This window comes from Melospiza melodia, chromosome 7, assembly GCF_035770615.1.
Source record: "Melospiza melodia melodia isolate bMelMel2 chromosome 7, bMelMel2.pri, whole genome shotgun sequence".
NCBI classification, from domain to species: Eukaryota; Metazoa; Chordata; class Aves; order Passeriformes; family Passerellidae; genus Melospiza; species Melospiza melodia.
In genome coordinates this window covers 25,338,450-25,365,921 of record NC_086200.1, presented here as the reverse complement: position 1 = coordinate 25,365,921, position 27,472 = coordinate 25,338,450, and positions in this window count along the sequence as shown.

Here is a 27,472-nt window from a genome sequence, read left to right as displayed (position 1 = left end):
CACCCCCATCGCCCTGCAGCTGGCTGAGGCGCTCCTGCCACTCTTTGACAGCGTAAGGCTCTGTGCCCACAGCCACAGCCACTGGCTGCTGCCCGGACCCTTGGTGCCCTGTGCAGATGCACGCCTGTGCCCTGGGGGGCCTGAAGCAGCTGATGCTCAGGTCTTATGCCCTTTCCTTTCATCCAGGATGATATCCAGGTGCAGCTGAGCTCCATGGCTCTCTTTCAAGAGATGCTGGACTTATTAACAGAAGAGGGAAGAAAGGCCCTCAAGTCCCACGTGCGCCAGAGCCTGCTCCCTCTCTACTTCCACTGCCATGATGAGAATCAGATTGTTGCTGAGGTGAGCACTTGTGGCCAGCTGCTGTCCCCCTGGCAGGGGCTTGGGCTGCCTCCTGCCCTGGCACCTTGTGGGCTGCAGCCTTCTCCAGCCTGTGCCACTGGGATGCTCCTGTGCCCAGGACTGTGGGGCCATCTGTGCATCTCTGTGCCTCTCCAGGCCTCCCGGGAAACGCTGCATTCCTCAGCCAGATTCCTGAAGAGGAGGGATATAGAACAAATGCTACACGTGGATCAGAGCTTTGGGGAGTGCCTGGTAAGAACAGCAGAGACCCCCCCCCAGCCTCAGCATGGCGAAGGTCCCTGAGGGCGGTGCTCAGTGTGCGGGGCTAACAGCTGTGCCCGCTGCTGCAGCCAGAGGCCGCGCGGGCTCTGCTCCAGGCTCCCGTGGGCCTGAGTCGGGTGCCCATGGAGCCCCGGCCCGGCGGGGCTGCGGGGTGACACCACGGCTCCCCGGGCAGCAGCCGGCCCTCTGCCCCCTGCCCCCTGCCCCCTGCCCTCGGGAGCCCTTGGCCAGCGACTGTTGGCCGCGCCTCAGGGCCCTGAGGGCAGGCGAGGCCGGCGATGGGTGCAGGCAGCGCCCGGCCCAGGAGCTAAACCCGCACCAACCCTTCCCTCCTGCCGCTCTCTGCAGCTGGCAGAGGACAGGAGCCGAGCGGCCGAGCACCTGCGCCGGGCACTGCGCTACCTGCAGAGCCCACAGGAGTCCCTGCGAGAGGCGGCCGTCAGGTTCATGGGTGAGTCCCGAGCCCGGGCTCCTCCCCGGCCCGCAGCAGCTCGGCCCCGGCCCCGCCTGCTGCCCCCGGCAGCGCCAGCCCGGCCCGGCGCCGTGGAGCCCCGCCTGGCCTGGGCGTTGCTGCTGCCCTCTGGCAGCCGCGCCCTGGGGCGGCAGCGTGCGGCAAGGGCCCGGGCTGAGCTCTGCCTGGCCAGCAGCCCGTGTGGCCACAGCGCCGGCAACGCCGCTGGCAGGGAGCTGTGCCACTGGGGCCGTGACAGGCTCTGTGTTCACAGGCATGGCCGGGCAGCACCTGAGGGGGCAGCAGCAAGAGCTCCAGCTGATCTGCACTGGTGAGTGAGTGAGGGCCGCGGGCTGACCGCGGGGGCTGGAGGGGGCAGCTGCAAGCCCTGCCCCGGCTGCGGAGGGATCTGCACCCGTGGGCGGAGCACACAGAGATATCAGGGCTACGTGTGGCATTCGTGGCCAGCAACTTCGGGCTCATCCCCTTGCTCCCTGCTCCCTGCGGGCCATGGCAAGAGACGACCGGGATGGCCCTGGCAGGGGGCTCTCCTCGGCTCCCTGCATATGCGGGATCTGACCTTGCCTCTGTTCCTCTCTCTTGCAGCCCTTGAAGAAATGGCATATGACAGCAGTCTTGCAATCAGAGATGCTGCAGTAGAATTTTGTTTAGTTCTCCGGGCTCTTGAGAGAGCTCCCTACTCCCCATGGCATAAGCTGCGAGATAGATTCCACAGTGCATGGAGGAAACGGCCTCGTCTTTGCTGCACTGCCTTACTCTTCTGCTGCAGCTCCCCGGAGAGGTGATCTGCAACACTCAGTCTGCTTGGGACATTTGAGCCAGCAGGAATTTTCTTGGTCGTCTTCCAGATTCGTCTGTTTGTATTTTCGTTGTTTTTGATTGTGTAAATATAAAATATCTTACAATACACAGAGTCCCAGGATCTTTCTTTTCCTGTGCAAGGTCTGTAGGGCATAAGAGAAGAGAGGGAAAAGGTTGCTTGTACTCAGCCAGGTGCCCAGGCGTGCAGTGTTGCAGGGAAAATGACCAGAAACCTTTTGGCCTTTGGTGGTTCTGCTGAAGCCTTTGTGCTGCCCACAGAGCGGCTGGGCAGGGGCCGGAGCTGCGGGGATCCCTGCCAGAGCGGTGCCTGGAGATGGCCTCAAGCCCTGTGCCGGACAGGAAGGGCCAGTCCTCCTGCCCGTCTGCTGCTGGCTGCAGTGCTGAGGGCTCCAAGGTGCCTCTGGATGGGGCTCCTCTGGAGCTGCTGTGGGGCTGCGGCGCTGCTGCCGGCAAGCTCGGCCAGGCTGGGGGAGACCCTGAGGGGCTGAGGCACTGCTAAGCCCTGAGCAATTGGCTGGCAGAGGCCATAAGCAGCCCCCTGGCAGCCGCCTTGATCCCGAGAGCCGGCTGCTCTGGCGCTTCCAGGTCGGTGGCCGGTTGGAGGGACGCCCTGGAATCAGGCGTGGAACCCTGGTCCTGGCCTTTCAGGGCGGTGAGGCCAGCTGTTTTGGGGCTGGGAGGGTGCCCTCCCTATGCTCCAGACTGGAGCCTCCCACCCCTCAGCCTTAGGCATTGAGCTCCACTGCCTGATACCCAAGTCTTGTTCCTCTTGCTGTGGGGGAGGCCGAGCTCTGTGGAGCCAGAAGAGCAGCAGCTTTGAGCCCACAGGGGCCTCAGAAAGGCCCTCCTGGACCACGGACATTCCTGTCCTTCCCAGGCCAGGGTCACATGAGAGTGCAGTGGGCACCTTCAGGGTGCCACGCTGGCTTTGCACGGGGCCCCCTCCCTGTGCTGTGCATGGCTGGCTCTTTGCTTTGCTGCTCTCGGCCTTGTGTCGTCGTACTCCTCTTGCTGGCTGCAGCCAGGGGCAGCCCTATCAGGAGGGTGAAAGGCCCCGTCTCCAACATCTCAAGGGAGAAATGGAGCTCTCCCAGCCCTCAGCTCACGCTGTAAGCAGAGCAGAGCCTTTTCCCCAGCCCCGTTGGCTTTCTGCCTGCTTCTGGCCCCTGGCCACCATGACCCACTGCACTCGCTCTGAGTCACCTACAGCATGCCTGGTGCCTCTTGATTTGCTGACCCTGGGATGTGAGGCTCGCTGAGGGAAAGGTGGCTGTCCCAATGCTGAGGGCACACGTGACTCACTGAGCAGACTTGAGGCTTCCCCAGCAGCTTGCAGGTGCCTTATGTGTCATGTTCCAGTGCTTGTGCACTCTTCCTGTCCCTCTTCTCACCCTCACCCAACCTGCACCCTCTGACCTACCTTCAATAAACCCTGTTGCATCAGACACGGTGTCAAGAGCCCTCCTTCGGCTGCCGGTCGAGCGCACGTTACAACCTCCGGGCCTGGGAGCAAGGTGGGCTGGGGGAGCTGGTCTCTCAGACCAAGAGGGAACGGCTCTCGACAGCACCTGCCCATGGACATTCCCCGCACCAAATAAAATCATCTCCAAGTTTAGCTAGTAAGCTAGTAAGGTATAAACCATTAATTGCCTGGAAATCTGGCACTAGTCTCTGAGTTCCATTAGGTTTCTTTATTGCTGATCTAGCAGTATTAAATTTTGACTGCCATTCTTCCAATAGTCCTGATGTCAGGGATTTAATTGACTGTTGGCTCTATTCCTTTCCTAGCTTCTAATCTTCAAGGGTATTGCTTTCTGACTACTGCCCTAACTCTTGTCTATAGCTCAATTTTCATAGGGTCTGCTCGTTTTGATTTTCCTGGGCTATCAGTATCCCATACTCTTGGGTATACCTGATTCAATACTTGCTCTAACTAGTTATTCTTGTTTGTTGGTCTGGTGTCAATTGTCAGTCCTACTGCTAAAACCGCTCATTTGTCTTCAGGTACCTTCCATTGAAGTTTTCTTTTTGCTAAACGGAACTGTTACTTCTAAATTTTCAAGCAAATCCCTGCATAGGGCAGATTTGGGTGAGTTTGGTAAATAAAGAAACTGATGTATTCCCATTTTCTTCTTGATTTTACATCAAAGTGGTTTCAGGAAGAATGCATTTTCTGGCTGTCCTATAGTTGCTCCTATTGCCTGAAGATAGGTTTCACTTTTGGGTATCAGTGCTTGATTCAGGAGTGAAAATGTGTCTCCACTATTTCTTAAAATTTCAACTTCTTCATCATTCATTAGCTGTATTTTAAACAGTGGCCTGCTAGAGTAAGAATTGCCAGTCTCAGTCATTTCTTATCATCTAGAGTGGCTGCAAGAGTTTTGTGTACTTTGTCTGCTAACTCTGGGCACTGGCCCTATTTCCAGTGTCCTGATTTCTTACAAGATGCACATTGATTTGGCCCCAGCGTGGTCTGTGGCTGCTTTGAACCTCCTCTGCCTCTGCTATTTTCGCCCCTGCCTCTGCTTCAACCACGCCTACATCTGTCCTCTCCCTGGTGCTGATCCAGAGCTGCCACCATGGCTGCAGGGAGCTCTTTTGCTTTTTCCCTCTCTTGACTATTGTACACTTTCTACTTTTGATGTAGTGTCTAAAAGCTTGCGTGACTGCTCAATGTTCTTCGAACACTTCTCAAACTCAGACGAGCTTGGTGCTGTGACCATTTCCCTGGGGTGTTCCAGTTTGTGTTTATTTTCAGTTATCGTAGAATGGTTTGTTTTCATGTACCCCGTATTTTCCCCAAGTTGGTTTACCCCATGGTTCTGCCCTCCCTCAAAGCTGTCTCTCATGCCATTCCCCACTCTTTGTTCCAGCTCCTTCCCTGCCTCTCAAGATAATCCAGCTCTTTATTCCTGAACCTTCCCTGTCACTTTTGCCTTGGACCAATCCCTGACTGCACCACCCCTTTGGAATTCCTCTATTGCTGGAAGCCCCACTGGCCCATGTGACCTACTCTCTCCTCCCATCTGTCCTAATTAGTCCCAAGCAACTGATGGAATCCCCTCGCTCCTCCCCTGCAGATTCCTTATTGCTCAATCGTTTGTATCCACCCCCTGAGTTGTACCCCGATAAAATCCCGTGCACAGAAGTGCTGGCGGCTCTTTGCTGCTGAATCCTTCCCTTGGAATAAGCCTTGGCCTGTGGAACCTCACCATTGAGGAGCCTCTTCCTTCTCTTTGGCCTGCTCCGTGCTGCAGTCAGTAGATCCTGAACCACTGAGCAGTGGCTCACCAGGGTCAGCCGCGGGCAGGACCCAAGCCTTGGCCGTTCCCCACTCCTGGCGCAGCGCCGCAGTTTTCCCAAGAGCCAGCCCGGGCTCTGCTGGGCTGCGTCAATGGGGAACCCGTCCCAGTGCCTGACTGTGCCCTGGGTGAAAAACCTTGATCTGATATGGAAATGAAACTTGCCCTGTCCCAGCTCCCTGCCCTTTTCTCCAGTCCTATCACTCGTCCCAACAGTGACGACAGCTGCAGCAGCCCCTCTGATTCCTCTCAGGAGGATGTTGAAGACCACAATGACGCCCTTTACTCTCCTCCCGACTGAACAAAGTGGCTTCAGCTGCATCTAGGGCTTCCCCTCCAGGCCACACTCCATCCTTGCAGTCTTCCTTTGCATTCTGGCTAATGGTTTCATATCTTTTGATATTGTACTGCCCAAAACTGCGCCCGTCTGCTTCCAGCGCTTCTCTTGGCTGCTGCTTCAGGGTGTGGGCACCATCATCAGAGACACAGAAGAGCTTCTCCTCCCAGAGTTGTCCTTATCCTCAGCACTTCCACGTCTCTGCCTTGATGTTCACTGGGGAACTTGCCACTTTGTGGCCGCTCATTGCTGTGCTCAGCAGGGACAGAGTTTTGTTTGGACATGAGCTGCCAGAGCAAGACATGCAGCAACTGAAGCTGAGAATAGCAGAGGCTGGGCAGATTCCGTTTTTTCCTGAATGTGGGAAAGAGAGTGAGAAAAGCACAAGGAAATTTCAGACTGTTAACTTTGCAATCTAATTGCCCTGGGAAACTCAGCAATGGATGGTGCTCTGGTGCTACTGCCAATGCCTTCCATGAGAAAAATTCATTTCAGGAAGGAGCAACCTCATCTGACAGAGACCAAGTGTGCCAGCAGTTGCTCCAGGTGCTCCTGCCATCAGCCCCTGCAGGAAAGAGGCACAGCCCCCAAGGCACGTGGCCTTTGGCTCCTTCTGGCACAGAAGCCCCCCGGGGGCACAGGTCTCTGGGGCAGGAGTCAGGCACCAGCGCTGCCAGGGCTCGGGGGGTGGCAGGTCTGCTTGGCCGGGGACTCTGCCACACCTGCTGATGTCAGCGCTCCCCGGGCCCCAGGCCTCAGAGCAGCACTCGTGCCCAGGCCCACACGTTCCTTGTGCGTGTCACACCGGCAGATTTAGGACAGCCACCAGCCGGGACGTCCCCCAAGGAGGCCGTGCCAGCTTCCCTGCAAGGCCCCGTGCCCTTCCCAGAACGGCTGCGTCGGCAGCCCTGGGGGCTCCTTCTGCTGCCCTGAGCCCACAGAGCATGGCAGCGTTTGCTGATGGTCTGAGCCATTCTTAAAGATCCTGTCGGTCTGGCTCAGACTCCTGGGGCCAGCCATTCCTTCCAAACTGGGCCACTTTGGGTGGGCTGGGTGTGGCCCCAGGGCAGGCGGCAGTGTTGCAAGGGCCCTTGGTGACACGGTGCCGCACAGTCACTGTGACATGGAACGGGTGTCCAAGGGCCCTTTGTGACACGGGGTGACATAGGAGCTGGAGGTGACAAGAGCACGCCACAGTGCTCAGAGCACGCGACGGGACAGGACGGGACAGAGCGGTGCCGTGAGGAGCCCCCGCACTGCGCGCTCGTTCGCGTCCCACCCGGAGCTTTTCTGAAGCCGTGTTCCTGCAGCTGAGCTCGAGGCCAGACCACAGGACTTGCTGACTCGTGGTCTCCCTGAGGCTTCTCTTCTGCAGGTGCCCTTGAGGCCATATCATAGTCCTTGTCAGGAGTCCCCTGTCCTTGTGGCAGGGGCCCTTGAGACCGAGTACAGGACTTGCTGTCCTGTAGCCTTCCTGGGGCTTCTAACTTGAAGGTGCCTTCCAGGCACCACTGCAGGACTTGGTGACTTGGAGCTGTTCCAAGGCAACTCTCCTGCAAATAGCCACAAATCCAGGCAGAGACATGGAGCAGAGACAGCCGGCAGTGCCTGAGCTGGCCTGGGTGGAGGAGGAGGAAGAAGGCCCTGGAGCTTCCCCGGCACAGCAGACTGAAGAGGTGGTGCCGTTCCAGCCACCACAGGAGGGTGAGTGGCAGAGCTGGGCCACAGGACTGGTGCCTGCTGCCAGCTTGGACCCCATGCCGTGCCGTGCCGTGCCATGCTATCCCCTGGGGACGTGCCCACGGACAGGACGGAAGAGAGGCCGGGCAGACACCCCGCAGCGGCCGTGCTCCATCCCCTGGCGCATCCCGGGGCTCTCTCTGCCTGGGCAGCGCAGGGCTGGGCCGTGTTGTCCGGCCTCCCCCGCAGCCCCTCATCTCTGGCTGCGCTCGCTCTTTGCCAGATGCAGCCCTGGAGCGCACACAAGAGCAGGAGTCCAGCCGTGGCCGCTTCCGCAGAACAGCGCAGGTACCTGCAGCCACCCCCACCTGGGCTGGGCCTGCTGTCTCTGCTCAGGCCAGCACCGTGTGTGCAGCACTCCATGCAACATCCCCGGCTTCTTGCCCTTCTCCTACAGTTTGTTTGCAACTTCCTCAAGAGAATTGAGGAGGAAGAGACCATCGCCACGGGCATAGGCCTCAGACCATACTCGCCCATCTTCCTAAGCAAGACCAGTGCTGCCCTGCTGTGTATGCTTGTAGAGGAAGACTTTTACACTCCAAAGCAAGTAAGCAGCCTGTGGCCAGGCTTTGATCCTCCCAGCAATTGCTTGGCCTCCCAATCCACACATGCTGCGTGCTGTGAGCCTTTCAGGCCACATGGCAGTGGGGTGGGAAGGGAAGCACTCCTCTGGGGAAGCTGGGAACATTGCTCCCTCTGGCAGCTTTCCAAGTCTCCCCGTGCCTTCTCCAGGTGCCTGCCATGGTGAGCTACATCCACCAGTGGCTCATGGCCAACGATTCTGCTGAGCACAGGCTGGACAAGACCCTGCTGGATCTCACCGAAGCACAGCCAAATGACGCAGTCATGACGCTCCTGCGTGTGGCCCCGTCCTGTGACAGGTACGGGGCCCACCTGCCCACAGGGCTCAGGCCTCCCCAGCCCATCACCCTGCACAGCCTGCCCCAGGTGTCGGAGCAACAGAGAGTTCCAGGGCCCTCTGGATGCTCCCTTTCCCAGCCCTGCCATGTCAGCCCCTGAGCCTGCTGCCATGCTCCCTTGCCGCCTCTCAGGGCTCTGTCCCCACAGGGCTGGGCTGTCTGGCTGCTGCTGGCAGGGGGGGCAGTGGGCAGGGGCAGAAATGGCAGCCGGCTCAGCTGCCCCCGCTGCTGTGTCTGAGACCCCCCTGAGACACAGCTCTAACCCCACAGAGCTGCCATGGCCATGTGGAAGACCATCATGGGCTCAGCCAGGACTGCGGAGCTGGCGCAGCTGATCCTCCTGGATGTGCTGGGCAGCTGGCCAGAGTACAGCACCTGCACCTCCAATGGGGACGAAACGGGTGTCTTTGCCCTGGCTGTGAGTTTCTGCAACTGGCCTTTGCAGGCCCCAAGGCTGCCTCTCCAGCAGCTCTCCATCCTCCTTCCCCCACTGCATCTCCCTGCCTCAGGCACTGGCCTGAAACCTGGCCCAGGGGCAGCTTCAGGCTCACCAGGCCCCGTGCTCCCCCTGCCACGGTCTCTCCTGGCCTCTCCCTGCCACGCTCGGGCCCTGCCACACACACACCTCAGCACTGAGCGCTGTCTCAGGGGGCTTTGTCCTTTGCAGGCAACTGTGGTGATGTGGAAGATCCTCCAGGTGCCCTGTCTCCCACGGATCTTGAAGGTGTATTTCCCCCGCCTATTTGTGCATCTGCTATTCCAAGTGTTCTTCAGCACTCTGGATATGCCAGAGGAGGTCGACACCTTCTGGAAGGGATGCCAGGAAGAGCACGGCCTTGCCACCAGCCCCAACAGGTGCTCCATCCCACTCCTCCTGTCCCTGCCACGTGGCCTGCCAAGGAGCCAGTGCTGCCAGTGTGACCTGGGCTTTGCTCTGCACACAGGTTTGCTGTGCGCACCCTGAAGTCCCTGCTCTGCCTTCTCCGCTGCGAGGATGTGGTGGTGGCAATGGAGCGCAGGTGTGCCTGGGACACGCTGCTCTCTCTTGACACTCACCACTTTGCCGTGGCTCTGCTTGCCAGGTGAGAGCCCCTTCTCCCCACTGCCTCTGACATTGCTGCTCTGTGCCCAGGTGCCCCACAAAGTGTCCGTGGTGGCCATGGGTCAGAGGGCCTTGTCACTGAGGGACGGCCAAGCAGACTGGAAAAGGCTGGCAGAGGAGGGTGCCCATGAGCAACCAACTCCCAAATGGCCCACGTCCCCTTGCTGCAAGGGTGCTGGGGAAAGATGAGAACTGGGTGAGTCACGCCTGGGAGAGGTTTGCCCCACTGCATCAGGGTCTTGTTTCCTTTTTCCCCTCTTCAGAGAAATTCGCCGCTTAGCCATCCACTTTTGTTCCGCCGTTGCATTCTACCTGCTCGCCCTGCTCGACAAAGAGATGCCATACTGGGATTTCCCTGCCCTGGCATTCCTTGTGGAGGTGAGCCACAAGGCCAGCGCTGCCTGGCTCAGCGGCCTCCCAGCCCTCGGGCCTCTCGCAGCCACAGCTGCCAGGACAGTGCCCGTGCCCTGTGCTGCTGCCTGGGCCCGGCCCTGTGCGCTTCTGGGCTCCTGCCGGCCGGCTCCCCTGTCACTGCCCTGTGCCTTTCAGGTCCTCGAGTGCCTGGACTTGAGGGAATGCAGTGACAGTGTTCTGGAGATCCTGGCACAGAACCTGCAGAGCGAGCACATGGCCAGGCGTTACTTGGCACTCCGAGGCCTCGTAGTGCTGGGCAAGAATCCCTTGATGGTGAGAAGGGGGCAGTGGCTGAAGCCGTGCAGGCAGCGTGGGGCTGGGCAACGCAGTCGCTTGGCCTTGCCTGGGCTTCGGCCGCTGGGGCAGCTGCTCCCATCTCTCCTGCTTCCCGCTTCAGCTGCCCCAGTGCTTCGGGACAGGCCTTTGGCCTCTGCGCCCTGCGGCAGCAGGGCGGCCTTTCACAAAGTCGTGTTCCGCACAGGCCGAAAAACTGCGGAGCCTGACTGATAGTCTTGTGGAGCTCCTGGAGGAAAATGACAGCGACATGATCAGGATGAGCATTCTTCTACTCAGATATTTGCTCCTGGATAATGGTGCTCCAATAGCCACCCCCATCGCCCTGCAGCTGGCTGAGGCGCTCCTGCCACTCTTTGACAGCGTAAGGCTCTGTGCCCACAGCCACAGCCACTGGCTGCTGCCCGGACCCTTGGTGCCCTGTGCAGATGCACGCCTGTGCCCTGGGGGGCCTGAAGCAGCTGATGCTCAGGTCTTATGCCCTTTCCTTTCATCCAGGATGATATCCAGGTGCAGCTGAGCTCCATGGCTCTCTTTCAAGAGATGCTGGACTTATTAACAGAAGAGGGAAGAAAGGCCCTCAAGTCCCACGTGCGCCAGAGCCTGCTCCCTCTCTACTTCCACTGCCATGATGAGAATCAGATTGTTGCTGAGGTGAGCACTTGTGGCCAGCTGCTGTCCCCCTGGCAGGGGCTTGGGCTGCCTCCTGCCCTGGCACCTTGTGGGCTGCAGCCTTCTCCAGCCTGTGCCACTGGGATGCTCCTGTGCCCTGGACTGTGGGGCCATCTGTGCATCTCTGTCCCTCTCCAGGCCTCCCGGGAAACGCTGCATTCCTCAGCCAGATTCCTGAAGAGGAGGGATATAGAACAAATGCTACACGTGGATCAGAGCTTTGGGGAGTGCCTGGTAAGAACAGCAGAGACCCCCCCCAGCCTCAGCATGGCGAAGGTCCCTGAGGGCGGTGCTCAGTGTGCGGGGCTAACAGCTGTGCCCGCTGCTGCAGCCAGAGGCCGTGCGGGCTCTGCTCCAGGCTCCCGTGGGCCTGAGTCGGGTGCCCATGGAGCCCCGGCCCGGCGGGGCTGCGGGGTGACACCACGGCTCCCCGGGCAGCAGCCGGCCCTCTGCCCCCTGCCCCCTGCCCCCTGCCCTCGGGAGCCCTTGGCCAGTGGCTGCTGGCCGCGCCTCAGGGCTGTGCGGGCAGGCGAGGCCGGCGATGGGCGCAGGCAGCGCCCGGCCCAGGAGCTGAGCCCGCGCCAACCCTTCCCTCCTGCCGCTCTCTCCAGCTGGCAGAGGACAGGAGCCGAGCGGCCGAGCACCTGCGCCGGGCACTGCGCTACCTGCAGAGCCCACAGGAGTCCCTGCGAGAGGCGGCCGTCAGGTTCATGGGTGAGTCCCGAGCCCGGGCTCCTCCCCGGCCCGCAGCAGCTCGGCCCCGGCCCCGCCTGCTGCCCCCGGCAGCGCCAGCCCGGCCCGGCGCCGTGGAGCCCCGCCTGGCCTGGGCATTGCTGCTGCCCTCTGGCAGCCGCGCCCTGGGGCGGCAGCGTGCGGCAAGGGCCCGGGCTGAGCTCTGCCTGGCCAGCAGCCCGTGTGGCCACAGCACCGGCAGCGCCGCTGGCAGGGAGCTGTGCCGCTGGGGCCGTGACAGGCTCTGTGTTCACAGGCATGGCCGGGCGGCACCTGAGGGGGCAGCAGCAAGAGCTGCAGCTGATCTGCACTGGTGAGTGAGTGAGGGCCGCGGGCTGACCGCGGGGGCTGGAGGGGGCAGCTGCAAGCCCTGCCCCGGCTGCGGAGGGACCTGCACCCGTGGGCAGAGCACACAGAGATATCAGGGCTACGTGTGGCATTCGTGGCCAGCAACTTCGGGCTCATCCCCTTGCTCCCTGCTCCCTGCGGGCCATGGCAAGAGACGACCGGGATGGCCCTGGCAGGGGGCTCTCCTCGGCTCCCTGCATATGCGGGATCTGACCTTGCCTCTGTTCCTCTCTCTTGCAGCCCTTGAAGAAATGGCATATGACAGCAGTCCTGCAATCAGAGATGCTGCAGTAGAATTTTGTTTAGTTCTCCGGGCTCTTGAGAGAGCTCCCTACTCCCCATGGCATAAGCTGCGAGATAGATTCCACAGTGCATGGAGGAAACGGCCTCGTCTTTGCTGCACTGCCTTACTGTTCTGCTGCAGCTCCCCGGAGAGGTGATCTGCAACACTCAGTCTGCTTGGGACATTTGAGCCAGCAGGAATTTTCTTGGTCGTCTTCCAGATTCTTCTGTTTGTATTTTCGTTGTTTTTGATTGTGTAAATATAAAATATCTTACAATACACAGAGTCCCAGGATCTTTCTTTTCCTGCGCAAGGTCTGTAGGGCATAAGAGAAGAGAGGGAAAAGGTTGCTTGTACTCAGCCAGGTGCCCAGGCGTGCAGTGTTGCAGGGAAAATGACCAGAAGCCTTTTGGCCTTTGGTGGTTCTGCTGAAGCCTTTGTGCTGCCCATAGAGCGGCTGGGCAGGGGCCGGAGCTGCGTGGATCCCTGCCAGAGCGGTGCCTGGAGATGGCCACAAGCCCTGTGCCGGACAGGAAGGGCCAGTCCTCCTGCCCGTCTGCTGCTGGCTGCAGTGCTGAGGGCTCCAAGGTGCCTCTGGATGGGGCTCCTCTGGAGCTGCTGTGGGGCTGCGGCGCTGCTGCCGGCAAGCTCGGCCAGGCTGGGGGAGACCCTGAGGGGCTGAGGCACTGCTAAGCCCTGAGCAATTGGCTGGCAGAGGCCATAAGCAGCCCCCTGGCAGCCGCCTTGATCCCGAGAGCCGGCTGCTCTGGCGCTTCCAGGTCGGTGGCCGGTTGGAGGGACGCCCTGGAATCAGGCGTGGAACCCTGGTCCTGGCCTTTCAGGGCGGTGAGGCCAGCTGTTGTGGGGCTGGGGGGGTGCCCTCCCTGTGCTCCAGACTGGAGCCTCCCACCCCTCAGCCTTAGGCATTGAGCTCCACTGCCTGATACCCAAGTCTTGTTCCTCTTGCTGTGGGGGAGGCCGAGCTCTGTGGAGCCAGAAGAGCAGCAGCTTTGAGCCCACAGGGGCCTCAGAAAGGCCCTCCTGGACCACGGACATTCCTGTCCTTCCCAGGCCAGGGTCACATGAGAGTGCAGTGGGCACCTTCAGGGTGCCACGCTGGCTTTGCACGGGGCCCCCTCCCTGTGCTGTGCATGGCTGGCTCTTTGCTTTGCTGCTCTCGGCCTTGTGTCGTCGTACTCCTCTTGCTGGCTGCAGCCAGGGGCAGCCCTATCAGGAGGGTGAAAGGCCCTGTCTCCAACATCTCAAGGGAGAAATGGAGCTCTCCCAGCCCTCAGCTCACGCTGTAAGCAGAGCAGAGCCTTTTCCCCAGCCCCGTTGGCTTTCTGCCTGCTTCTGGCCCCTGGCCACCATGACCCACTGCACTCGCTCTGAGTCACCTACAGCATGCCTGGTGCCTCTTGATTTGCTGACCCTGGGATGTGAGGCTCGCTGAGGGAAAGGTGGCTGTCCCAATGCTGAGGGCACACGTGACTCACTGAGCAGACTTGAGGCTTCCCCAGCAGCTTGCAGGTGCCTTATGTGTCATGTTCCAGTGCTTGTGCACTCTTCCTGTCCCTCTTCTCACCCTCACCCAACCTGCACCCTCTGACCTACCTTCAATAAACCCTGTTGCATCAGACACGGTGTCAAGAGCCCTCCTTTGGCTGCCGGTCGAGCGCATGTTACACCCTCCGGGCCTGGATGCAAGGTGGGCTGGGGGAGCTGGTCTCTCAGACCAAGAGGGAACGGCTCTCGACAGCACCTGCCCATGGACATTCCCCGCACCAAATAAAATCATCTCCAAGTTTAGCTAGTAAGCTAGTAAGGTATAAACCATTAATTGCCTGGAAATCTGGCACTAGTCTCTGAGTTCCATTAGGTTTCTTTATTGCTGATCTAGCAGTATTAAATTTTGACTGCCATTCTTCCAATAGTCCTGATGTCAGGGATTTAATTGACTGTTGGCTCTATTCCTTTCCTAGCTTCTAATCTTCAAGGGTATTGCTTTCTGACTACTGCCCTAACTCTTGTCTATAGCTCAATTTTCATAGGGTCTGCTCGTTTTGATTTTCCTGGGCTATCAGTATCCCATACTCTTGGGTATACCTGATTCAATACTTGCTCTAACTAGTTATTCTTGTTTGTTGGTCTGGTGTCAATTGTTAGTCCTACTGCTAAAACCGCTCATTTGTCTTCAGGTACCTTCCATTGAAGTTTTCTTTTTGCTAAACGGAACTGTTACTTCTAAATTTTCAAGCAAATCCCTGCATAGGGCAGATTTGGGTGAGTTTGGTAAATAAAGAAACTGATGTATTCCCATTTTCTTCTTGATTTTACATCAAAGTGGTTTCAGGAAGAATGCATTTTCTGGCTGCCCTATAGTTGCTCCTATTGCCTGAAGATAGGTTTCACTTTTGGGTATCAGTGCTTGATTCAGGAGTGAAAATGTGTCTCCACTATTTCTTAAAATTTCAACTTCTTCATCATTCTTTAGCTGTATTTTAAACAGTGGCCTGCTAGAGTAAGAATTGCCAGTCTCGGTCATTTCTTATCATCTAGAGTGGCTGCAAGAGTTTTGTGTACTTTGTCTGCTAACTCTGGGCACTGGCCCTATTTCCAGTGTCCTGATTTCTTACAAGATGCACATTGATTTGGCCCCAGCGTGGTCTGTGGCTGCTTTGAACCTCCTCTGCCTCTGCTATTTTCGCCCCTGCCTCTGCTTCAACCACGCCTACATCTGTCCTCTCCCTGGTGCTGATCCAGAGCTGCCACCATGGCTGCAGGGAGCTCTTTTGCTTTTTCCCTCTCTTGACTATCGTACACTTTCTACTTTTGATGTAGTGTCTAAAAGCTTGCGTGACTGCTCAATGTTCTTCAAACACTTCTCAAACTCAGACGGGCTTGGTGCTGTGACCATTTCCCTCGGGTGTTCCAGTTTGTGTTTATTTTCAGTTATCGTAGAATGGTTTGTTTTCATGTACCCCGTATTTTCCCCAAGTTGGTTTACCCCATGGTTCTGCCCTCCCTCAAAGCTGTCTCTCATGCCATTCCCCACTCTTTGTTCCAGCTCCTTCCCTGCCTCTCAAGATAATCCAGCTCTTTATTCCTGAACCTTCCCTGTCACTTTTGCCTTGGACCAATCCCTGACTGCACCACCCCTTTGGAATTCCTCTATTGCTGGAAGCCCCACTGGCCCATGTGACCTACTCTCTCCTCCCATCTGTCCTAATTAGTCCCAAGCAACTGATGGAATCCCCTCGCTCCTCCCCTGCAGATTCCTTATTGCTCAATCGTTTGTATCCACCCCCTGAGTTGTACCCCGATAAAATCCCGTGCACAGAAGTGCTGGCGGCTCTTTGCTGCTGAATCCTTCCCTTGGAATAAGCCTTGGCCTGTGGAACCTCACCATTGAGGAGCCTCTTCCTTCTCTTTGGCCTGCTCCGTGCTGCAGTCAGTAGATCCTGAACCACTGAGCAGTGGCTCACCAGGGTCAGCCGCGGGCAGGACCCAAGCCTTGGCCGTTCCCCACTCCTGGCGCAGCGCCGCAGTTTTCCCAAGAGCCAGCCCGGGCTCCGCTGGGCTGCGTCAATGGGGAACCCGTCCCAGTGCCTGACTGTGCCCTGGGTGAAAAACCTTGATCTGATATGGAAATGAAACTTGCCCTGTCCCAGCTCCCTGCCCTTTTCTCCAGTCCTATCACTCGTCCCAACAGTGACGACAGCTGCAGCAGCCCCTCTGATTCCTCTCAGGAGGATGTTGAAGACCACAATGACGCCCTTTACTCTCCTCCCGACTGAACAAAGTGGCTTCAGCTGCATCTAGGGCTTCCCCTCCAGGCCACACTCCATCCTTGCAGTCTTCCTTTGCATTCTGGCTAATGGTTTCATATCTTTTGATATTGTACTGCCCAAAACTGCGCCCGTCTGCTTCCAGCGCTTCTCTTGGCTGCTGCTTCAGGGTGTGGGCACCATCATCAGAGACACAGAAGAGCTTCTCCTCCCAGAGTTGTCCTTATCCTCAGCACTTCCACGTCTCTGCCTTGATGTTCACTGGGGAACTTGCCACTTTGTGGCCGCTCCTTGCTGTGCTCAGCAGGGACAGAGTTTTGTTTGGACATGAGCTGCCAGAGCAAGACATGCAGCAACTGAAGCTGAGAATAGCAGAGGCTGGGCAGATTCCGTTTTTTCCTGAATGTGGGAAAGAGAGTGAGAAAAGCACAAGGAAATTTCAGACTGTTAACTTTGCAATCTAATTGCCCTGGGAAACTCAGCAATGGATGGTGCTCTGGTGCTACTGCCAATGCCTTCCATGAGAAAAATTCATTTCAGGAAGGAGCAACCTCATCTGACAGAGACCAAGTGTGCCAGCAGTTGCTCCAGGTGCTCCTGCCATCAGCCCCTGCAGGAAAGAGGCACAGCCCCAAAGGCACGTGGCCTTTGGCTCCTTCTGGCACAGAAGCCCCCCGGGGGCACAGGTCTCTGGGGCAGGAGTCAGGCACCAGCGCTGCCAGGGCTCGGGGGGTGGCAGGTCTGCTTGGCCGGGGACTCTGCCACACCTGCTGATGTCAGCGCTCCCCGGGCCCCAGGCCTCAGAGCAGCACTCGTGCCCAGGCCCACACGTTCCTTGTGCGTGTCACACCGGCAGATTTAGGACAGCCACCAGCCGGGACGTCCCCCAAGGAGGCCGTGCCAGCTTCCCTGCAAGGCCCCGTGCCCTTCCCAGAACGGCTGCGTCGGCAGCCCTGGGGGCTCCTTCTGCTGCCCTGAGCCCACAGAGCATGGCAGCGTTTGCTGATGGTCTGAGCCATTCTTAAAGATCCTGTCGGTCTGGCTCAGACTCCTGGGGCCAGCCATTCCTTCCAAACTGGGCCACTTTGGGTGGGCTGGGTGTGGCCCCAGGGCAGGCGGCAGTGTTGCAAGGGCCCTTGGTGACACGGTGCCGCACAGTCACTGTGACATGGAACGGGTGTCCAAGGGCCCTTTGTGACACGGGGTGACATAGGAGCTGGAGGTGACAAGAGCACGCCACAGTGCTCAGAGCACGCGACGGGACAGGACGGGACAGAGCGGTGCCGTGAGGAGCCCCCGCACTGCGCGCTCGTTCGCGTCCCACCCGGAGCTTTTCTGAAGCCGTGTTCCTGCAGCTGAGCTCGAGGCCAGACCACAGGACTTGCTGACTCGTGGTCTCCCTGAGGCTTCTCTTCTGCAGGTGCCCTTGAGGCCATATCATAGTCCTTGTCAGGAGTCCCCTGTCCTTGTGGCAGGGGCCCTTGAGACCGAGTACAGGACTTGCTGTCCTGTAGCCTTCCTGAGGCTTCTAACTTGAAGGTGCCTTCCAGGCACCACTGCAGGACTTGGTGACTTGGAGCTGTTCCAAGGCAACTCTCCTGCAAATAGCCACAAATCCAGGCAGAGACATGGAGCAGAGACAGCCGGCAGTGCCTGACTGGCCTGGGTGGAGGAGGAGGAAGAAGGCCCTGGAGCTTCCCCGGCACAGCAGACTGAAGAGGTGGTGCCGTTCCAGCCACCGCAGGAGGGTGAGTGGCAGAGCTGGGCCACAGGACTGGTGCCTGCTGCCAGCTTGGACCCCATGCCGTGCCGTGCCGTGCCATGCTATCCCCTGGGGACATGCCCACGGACAGGACGGAAGAGAGGCCGTGCAGACACCCCGCAGCGGCCGTGCTCCATCCCCTGGCGCATCCCGGGGCTCTCTCTGCCTGGGCAGCGCAGGGCTGGGCCGTGTTGTCCGGCCTCCCCCGCAGCCCCTCATCTCTGGCTGCGCTCGCTCTTTGCCAGATGCAGCCCTGGAGCGCACACAAGAGCAGGAGTCCAGCCGTGGCCGCTTCCGCAGAACAGCGCAGGTACCTGCAGCCACCCCCACCTGGGCTGGGCCTGCTGTCTCTGCTCAGGCCAGCACCGTGTGTGCAGCACTCCATGCAACATCCCCGGCTTCTTGCCCTTCTCCTACAGTTTGTTTGCAACTTCCTCAAGAGAATTGAGGAGGAAGAGACCATCGCCACGGGCATAGGCCTCAGACCATACTCGCCCATCTTCCTAAGCAAGACCAGTGCTGCCCTGCTGTGTATGCTTGTAGAGGAAGACTTTTACACTCCAAAGCAAGTAAGCAGCCTGTGGCCAGGCTTTGATCCTCCCAGCAATTGCTTGGCCTCCCAATCCACACATGCTGCGTGCTGTGAGCCTTTCAGGCCACATGGCAGTGGGGTGGGAAGGGAAGCACTCCTCTGGGGAAGCTGGGAACATTGCTCCCTCTGGCAGCTTTCCAAGTCTCCCCGTGCCTTCTCCAGGTGCCTGCCATGGTGAGCTACATCCACCAGTGGCTCATGGCCAACGATTCTGCTGAGCACAGGCTGGACAAGACCCTGCTGGATCTCACCGAAGCACAGCCAAATGACGCAGTCATGACGCTCCTGCGTGTGGCCCCGTCCTGTGACAGGTACGGGGCCCACCTGCCCACAGGGCTCAGGCCTCCCCAGCCCATCACCCTGCACAGCCTGCCCCAGGTGTCGGAGCAACAGAGAGTTCCAGGGCCCTCTGGATGCTCCCTTTCCCAGCCCTGCCATGTCAGCCCCTGAGCCTGCTGCCATGCTCCCTTGCCGCCTCTCAGGGCTCTGTCCCCACAGGGCTGGGCTGTCTGGCTGCTGCTGGCAGGGGGGGCAGTGGGCAGGGGCAGAAATGGCAGCCGGCTCAGCTGCCCCCGCTGCTGTGTCTGAGACCCCCCTGAGACACAGCTCTAACCCCACAGAGCTGCCATGGCCATGTGGAAGACCATCATGGGCTCAGCCAGGACTGCGGAGCTGGCGCAGCTGATCCTCCTGGATGTGCTGGGCAGCTGGCCAGAGTACAGCACCTGCACCTCCAATGGGGACGAAACGGGTGTCTTTGCCCTGGCTGTGAGTTTCTGCAACTGGCCTTTGCAGGCCCCAAGGCTGCCTCTCCAGCAGCTCTCCATCCTCCTTCCCCCACTGCATCTCCCTGCCTCAGGCACTGGCCTGAAACCTGGCCCAGGGGCAGCTTCAGGCCCACCAGGCCCCGTGCTCCCCCTGCCACGGTCTCTCCTGGCCTCTCCCTGCCACGCTCGGGCCCTGCCACACACACACACCTCGGCACTGAGCGCTGTCTCAGGGGGCTTTGTCCTTTGCAGGCAACTGTGTTGATGTGGAAGATCCTCCAGGTGCCCTGTCTCCCACGGATCTTGAAGGTGTATTTCCCCCGCCTATTTGTGCATCTGCTATTCCAAGTGTTCTTCAGCACTCTGGATATGCCAGAGGAGGTCGACACCTTCTGGAAGGGATGCCAGGAAGAGCACGGCCTTGCCACCAGCCCCAACAGGTGCTCCATCCCACTCCTCCTGTCCCTGCCACGTGGCCTGCCAAGGAGCCAGTGCTGCCAGTGTGACCTGGGCTTTGCTCTGCACACAGGTTTGCTGTGCGCACCCTGAAGTCCCTGCTCTGCCTTCTCCGCTGCGAGGATGTGGTGGTGGCAATGGAGCGCAGGTGTGCCTGGGACACGCTGCTCTCTCTTGACACTCACCACTTTGCTGTGGCTCTGCTTGCCAGGTGAGAGCCCCTTCTCCCCACTGCCTCTGACATTGCTGCTCTGTGCCCAGGTGCCCCACAAAGTGTCCGTGGTGGCCATGGGTCAGAGGGCCTTGTCACTGAGGGACGGCCAAGCAGACTGGAAAAGGCTGGCAGAGGAGGGTGCCCATGAGCAACCAACTCCCAAATGGCCCACGTCCCCTTGCTGCAAGGGTGCTGGGGAAAGATGAGAACTGGGTGAGTCACGCCTGGGAGAGGTTTGCCCCACTGCATCAGGGTCTTGTTTCCTTTTTCCCCTCTTCAGAGAAATTCGCCGCTTAGCCATCCACTTTTGTTCCGCCGTTGCATTCTACCTGCTCGCCCTGCTCGGCAAAGAGATGCCATACTGGGATTTCCCTCCCCTGGCATTCCTTGTGGAGGTGAGCCACAAGGCCAGCGCTGCCTGGCTCAGCGGCCTCCCAGCCCTCGGGCCTCTCGCAGCCACAGCTGCCAGGACAGTGCCCGTGCCCTGTGCTGCTGCCTGGGCCCGGCCCTGTGCGCTTCTGGGCTCCTGCCGGCCGGCTCCCCTGTCACTGCCCTGTGCCTTTCAGGTCCTCGAGTGCCTGGACTTGAGGGAATGCAGTGACAGTGTTCTGGAGATCCTGGCACAGAACCTGCAGAGCGAGCACATGGCCAGGCGTTACTTGGCACTCCGAGGCCTCGTAGTGCTGGGCAAGAATCCCTTGATGGTGAGAAGGGGGCAGTGGCTGAAGCCGTGCAGGCAGCGTGGGGCTGGGCAACGCAGTCGCTTGGCCTTGCCTGGGCTTCGGCCGCTGGGGCAGCTGCTCCCATCTCTCCTGCTTCCCGCTTCAGCTGCCCCAGTGCTTCGGGACAGGCCTTTGGCCTCTGCGCCCTGCGGCAGCAGGGTGGCCTTTCACAAAGTCGTGTTCCGCACAGGCCGAAAAACTGCGGAGCCTGACTGAAAGTCTTGTGGAGCTCCTGGAGGAAAATGACAGCGACATGATCAGGATGAGCATTCTTCTACTCAGATATTTGCTCCTGGATAATGGTGCTCCAATAGCCACCCCCATCGCCCTGCAGCTGGCTGAGGCGCTCCTGCCACTCTTTGACAGCGTAAGGCTCTGTGCCCACAGCCACAGCCACTGGCTGCTGCCCGGACCCTTGGTGCCCTGTGCAGATGCACGCCTGTGCCCTGGGGGGCCTGAAGCAGCTGATGCTCAGGTCTTATGCCCTTTCCTTTCATCCAGGATGATATCCAGGTGCAGCTGAGCTCCATGGCTCTCTTTCAAGAGATGCTGGACTTATTAACAGAAGAGGGAAGAAAGGCCCTCAAGTCCCACGTGCGCCAGAGCCTGCTCCCTCTCTACTTCCACTGCCATGATGAGAATCAGATTGTTGCTGAGGTGAGCACTTGTGGCCAGCTGCTGTCCCCCTGGCAGGGGCTTGGGCTGCCTCCTGCCCTGGCACCTTGTGGGCTGCAGCCTTCTCCAGCCTGTGCCACTGGGATGCTCCTGTGCCCTGGACTGTGGGGCCATCTGTGCATCTCTGTGCCTCTCCAGGCCTCCCGGGAAACGCTGCATTCCTCAGCCAGATTCCTGAAGAGGAGGGATATAGAACAAATGCTACACGTGGATCAGAGCTTTGGGGAGTGCCTGGTAAGAACAGCAGAGACTCCCCCCCAGCCTCAGCATGGCGAAGGTCCCTGAGGGCGGTGCTCAGTGTGCGGGGCTAACAGCTGTGCCCGCTGCTGCAGCCAGAGGCCGCGCGGGCTCTGCTCCAGGCTCCCGTGGGCCTGAGTCGGGTGCCCATGGAGCCCCGGCCCGGCGGGGCTGCGGGGTGACACCACGGCTCCCCGGGCAGCAGCCGGCCCTCTGCCCCCTGCCCCCTGCCCCCTGCCCTCGGGAGCCCTTGGCCAGCGACTGTTGGCCGCGCCTCAGGGCCCTGAGGGCAGGCGAGGCCGGCGATGGGTGCAGGCAGCGCCCGGCCCAGGAGCTGAGCCCGCGCCAACCCTTCCCTCCTGCCGCTCTCTCCAGCTGGCAGAGGACAGGAGCCGAGCGGCCGAGCACCTGCGCCGGGCACTGCGCTACCTGCAGAGCCCACAGGAGTCCCTGCGAGAGGCGGCCGTCAGGTTCATGGGTGAGTCCCGAGCCCGGGCTCCTCCCCGGCCCGCAGCAGCTCGGCCCTGGCCCCGCCTGCTGCCCCCGGCAGTGCCAGCCCGGCCCGGCGCCGTGGAGCCCCGCCTGGCCTGGGCGTTGCTGCTGCCCTCTGGCAGCCGCGCCCTGGGGCGGCAGCGTGCGGCAAGGGCCCGGGCTGAGCTCTGCCTGGCCAGCAGCCCGTGTGGCCACAGCGCCGGCAGCGCCGCTGGCAGGGAGCTGTGCCACTGGGGCCGTGACAGGCTCTGTGTTCACAGGCATGGCCGGGCGGCAGCTGAGGGGGCAGCAGCAAGAGCTCCAGCTGATCTGCACTGGTGAGTGAGTGAGGGCCGCGGGCTGGCCGCGGGGGCTGGAGGGGGCAGCTGCAAGCCCTGCCCCGGCTGCGGAGGGATCTGCACCCGTGGGCGGAGCACACAGAGATATCAGGGCTACGTGTGGCATTCGTGGCCAGCAACTTCGGGCTCATCCCCTTGCTCCCTGCTCCCTGCGGGCCATGGCAAGAGACGACCGGGATGGCCCTGGCAGGGGGCTCTCCTCGGCTCCCTGCATATGCGGGATCTGACCTTGCCTCTGTTCCTCTCTCTTGCAGCCCTTGAAGAAATGGCATATGACAGCAGTCCTGCAATCAGAGATGCTGCAGTAGAATTTTGTTTAGTTCTCCGGGCTCTTGAGAGAGCTCCCTACTCCCCATGGCATAAGCTGCGAGATAGATTCCACAGTGCATGGAGGAAACGGCCTCGTCTTTGCTGCACTGCCTTACTCTTCTGCTGCAGCTCCCCGGAGAGGTGATCTGCAACACTCAGTCTGCTTGGGACATTTGAGCCAGCAGGAATTTTCTTGGTCGTCTTCCAGATTCTTCTGTTTGTATTTTCGTTGTTTTTGATTGTGTAAATATAAAATATCTTACAATACACAGAGTCCCAGGATCTTTCTTTTCCTGTGCAAGGTCTGTAGGGCATAAGAGAAGAGAGGGAAAAGGTTGCTTGTACTCAGCCAGGTGCCCAGGCGTGCAGTGTTGCAGGGAAAATGACCAGAAGCCTTTTGGCCTTTGGTGGTTCTGCTGAAGCCTTTGTGCTGCCCACAGAGCGGCTGGGCAGGGGCCGGAGCTGCGGGGATCCCTGCCAGAGCGGTGCCTGGAGATGGCCTCAAGCCCTGTGCCAGACAGGAAGGGCCAGTCCTCCTGCCCGTCTGCTGCTGGCTGCAGTGCTGAGGGCTCCAAGGTGCCTCTGGATGGGGCTCCTCTGGAGCTGCTGTGGGGCTGCGGCGCTGCTGCCGGCAAGCTCGGCCAGGCTGGGGGAGACCCTGAGGGGCTGAGGCACTGCTAAGCCCTGAGCAATTGGCTGGCAGAGGCCATAAGCAGCCCCCTGGCAGCCGCCTTGATCCCGAGAGCCGGCTGCTCTGGCGCTTCCAGGTCGGTGGCCGGTTGGAGGGACGCCCTGGAATCAGGCGTGGAACCCTGGTCCTGGCCTTTCAGGGCGGTGAGGCCAGCTGTTTTGGGGCTGGGAGGGTGCCCTCCCTATGCTCCAGACTGGAGCCTCCCACCCCTCAGCCTTAGGCATTGAGCTCCACTGCCTGATACCCAAGTCTTGTTCCTCTTGCTGTGGGGGAGGCCAAGCTCTGTGGAGCCAGAAGAGCAGCAGCTTTGAGCCCACAGGGGCCTCAGAAAGGCCCTCCTGGACCACGGACATTCCTGTCCTTCCCAGGCCAGGGTCACATGAGAGTGCAGTGGGCACCTTCAGGGTGCCACGCTGGCTTTGCACGGGGCCCCCTCCCTGTGCTGTGCATGGCTGGCTCTTTGCTTTGCTGCTCTCGGCCTTGTGTCATCGTACTCCTCTTGCTGGCTGCAGCCAGGGGCAGCCCTATCAGGAGGGTGAAAGGCCCCGTCTCCAACATCTCAAGGGAGAAATGGAGCTCTCCCAGCCCTCAGCTCACGCTGTAAGCAGAGCAGAGCCTTTTCCCCAGCCCCGTTGGCTTTCTGCCTGCTTCTGGCCCCTGGCCACCATGACCCACTGCACTCGCTCTGAGTCACCTACAGCATGCCTGGTGCCTCTTGATTTGCTGACCCTGGGATGTGAGGCTCGCTGAGGGAAAGGTGGCTGTCCCAATGCTGAGGGCACACGTGACTCACTGAGCAGACTTGAGGCTTCCCCAGCAGCTTGCAGGTGCCTTATGTGTCATGTTACAGTGCTTGTGCACTCTTCCTGTCCCTCTTCTCACCCTCACCCAACCTGCACCCTCTGACCTACCTTCAATAAACCCTGTTGCATCAGACACGGTGTCAAGAGCCCTCCTTCGGCTGCCGGTCGAGCGCACGTTACAACCTCTGGGCCTGGGAGCAAGGTGGGCCGGGGGAGCTGGTCTCTCAGACCAAGAGGGAACGGCTCTCGACAGCACCTGCCCATGGACATTCCCCGCACCAAATAAAATCATCTCCAAGTTTAGCTAGTAAGCTAGTAAGGTATAAACCATTAATTGCCTGGAAATCTGGCACTAGTCTCTGAGTTCCATTAGGTTTCTTTATTGCTGATCTAGCAGTATTAAATTTTGACTGCCATTCTTCCAATAGTCCTGATGTCAGGGATTTAATTGACTGTTGGCTCTATTCCTTTCCTAGCTTCTAATCTTCAAGGGTATTGCTTTCTGACTACTGCCCTAACTCTTGTCTATAGCTCAATTTTCATAGGGTCTGCTCGTTTTGATTTTCCTGGGCTATCAGTATCCCATACTCTTGGGTATACCTGATTCAATACTTGCTCTAACTAGTTATTCTTGTTTGTTGGTCTGGTGTCAATTGTTAGTCCTACTGCTAAAACCGCTCATTTGTCTTCAGGTACCTTCCATTGAAGTTTTCTTTTTGCTAAACAGAACTGTTACTTCTAAATTTTCAAGCAAATCCCTGCATAGGGCAGATTTGGGTGAGTTTGGTAAATAAAGAAACTGATGTATTCCCATTTTCTTCTTGATTTTACATCAAAGTGGTTTCAGGAAGAATGCATTTTCTGGCTGCCCTATAGTTGCTCCTATTGCCTGAAGATAGGTTTCACTTTTGGGTATCAGTGCTTGATTCAGGAGTGAAAATGTGTCTCCACTATTTCTTAAAATTTCAACTTCTTCATCATTCATTAGCTGTATTTTAAACAGTGGCCTGCTAGAGTAAGAATTGCCAGTCTCAGTCATTTCTTATCATCTAGAGTGGCTGCAAGAGTTTTGTGTACTTTGTCTGCTAACTCTGGGCACTGGCCCTATTTCCAGTGTCCTGATTTCTTACAAGATGCACATTGATTTGGCCCCAGCGTGGTCTGTGGCTGCTTTGAACCTCCTCTGCCTCTGCTATTTTCGCCCCTGCCTCTGCTTCAACCACGCCTACATCTGTCCTCTCCCTGGTGCTGATCCAGAGCTGCCACCATGGCTGCAGGGAGCTCTTTTGCTTTTTCCCTCTCTTGACTATTGTACACTTTCTACTTTTGATGTAGTGTCTAAAAGCTTGCGTGACTGCTCAATGTTCTTCGAACACTTCTCAAACTCAGACGAGCTTGGTGCTGTGACCATTTCCCTGGGGTGTTCCAGTTTGTGTTTATTTTCAGTTATCGTAGAATGGTTTGTTTTCATGTACCCCGTATTTTCCCCAAGTTGGTTTACCCCATGGTTCTGCCCTCCCTCAAAGCTGTCTCTCATGCCATTCCCCACTCTTTGTTCCAGCTCCTTCCCTGCCTCTCAAGATAATCCAGCTCTTTATTCCTGAACCTTCCCTGTCACTTTTGCCTTGGACCAATCCCTGACTGCACCACCCCTTTGGAATTCCTCTATTGCTGGAAGCCCCACTGGCCCATGTGACCTACTCTCTCCTCCCATCTGTCCTAATTAGTCCCAAGCAACTGATGGAATCCCCTCGCTCCTCCCCTGCAGATTCCTTATTGCTCAATCGTTTGTATCCACCCCCTGAGTTGTACCCCGATAAAATCCCGTGCACAGAAGTGCTGGCGGCTCTTTGCTGCTGAATCCTTCCCTTGGAATAAGCCTTGGCCTGTGGAACCTCACCATTGAGGAGCCTCTTCCTTCTCTTTGGCCTGCTCCGTGCTGCAGTCAGTAGATCCTGAACCACTGAGCAGTGGCTCACCAGGGTCAGCCGCGGGCAGGACCCAAGCCTTGGCCGTTTCCCACTCCAGGCGCAGCGCCGCAGTTTTCCCAAGAGCCAGCCCGGGCTCCGCTGGGCTGCGTCAATGGGGAACCCGTCCCAGTGCCTGACTGTGCCCTGGGTGAAAAACCTTGATCTGATATGGAAATGAAACTTGCCCTGTCCCAGCTCCCTGCCCTTTTCTCCAGTCCTATCACTGGTCCCAACAGTGACGACAGCTGCAGCAGCCCCTCTGATTCCTCTCAGGAGGATGTTGAAGACCACAATGACGCCCTTTACTCTCCTCCCGACTGAACAAAGTGGCTTCAGCTGCATCTAGGGCTTCCCCTCCAGGCCACACTCCATCCTTGCAGTCTTCCTTTGCATTCTGGCTAATGGTTTCATATCTTTTGATATTGTACTGCCCAAAACTGCGCCCGTCTGCTTCCAGCGCTTCTCTTGGCTGCTGCTTCAGGGTGTGGGCACCATCATCAGAGACACAGAAGAGCTTCTCCTCCCAGAGTTGTCCTTATCCTCAGCACTTCCACGTCTCTGCCTTGATGTTCACTGGGGAACTTGCCACTTTGTGGCCGCTCATTGCTGTGCTCAGCAGGGACAGAGTTTTGTTTGGACATGAGCTGCCAGAGCAAGACATGCAGCAACTGAAGCTGAGAATAGCAGAGGCTGGGCAGATTCCGTTTTTTCCTGAATGTGGGAAAGAGAGTGAGAAAAGCACAAGGAAATTTCAGACTGTTAACTTTGCAATCTAATTGCCCTGGGAAACTCAGCAATGGATGGTGCTCTGGTGCTACTGCCAATGCCTTCCATGAGAAAAATTCATTTCAGGAAGGAGCAACCTCATCTGACAGAGACCAAGTGTGCCAGCAGTTGCTCCAGGTGCTCCTGCCATCAGCCCCTGCAGGAAAGAGGCACAGCCCCCAAGGCACGTGGCCTTTGGCTCCTTCTGGCACAGAAGCCCCCCGGGGGCACAGGTCTCTGGGGCAGGAGTCAGGCACCAGCGCTGCCAGGGCTCGGGGGGTGGCAGGTCTGCTTGGCTGGGGACTCTGCCACACCTGCTGATGTCAGCGCTCCCCGGGCCCCAGGCCTCAGAGCAGCACTCGTGCCCAGGCCCACACGTTCCTTGTGCGTGTCACACCGGCAGATTTAGGACAGCCACCAGCCGGGACGTCTCCCAAGGAGGCCGTGCCAGCTTCCCTGCAAGGCCCCGTGCCCTTCCCAGAACGGCTGCGTCGGCAGCCCTGGGGGCTCCTTCTGCTGCCCTGAGCCCACAGAGCATGGCAGCGTTTGCTGATGGTCTGAGCCATTCTTAAAGATCCTGTCGGTCTGGCTCAGACTCCTGGGGCCAGCCATTCCTTCCAAACTGGGCCACTTTGGGTGGGCTGGGTGTGGCCCCAGGGCAGGCGGCAGTGTTGCAAGGGCCCTTGGTGACACGGTGCCGCACAGTCACTGTGACATGGAACGGGTGTCCAAGGGCCCTTTGTGACACGGAGTGACATAGGAGCTGGAGGTGACAAGAGCACGCCACAGTGCTCAGAGCACGCGACGGGACAGGACGGGACAGAGCGGT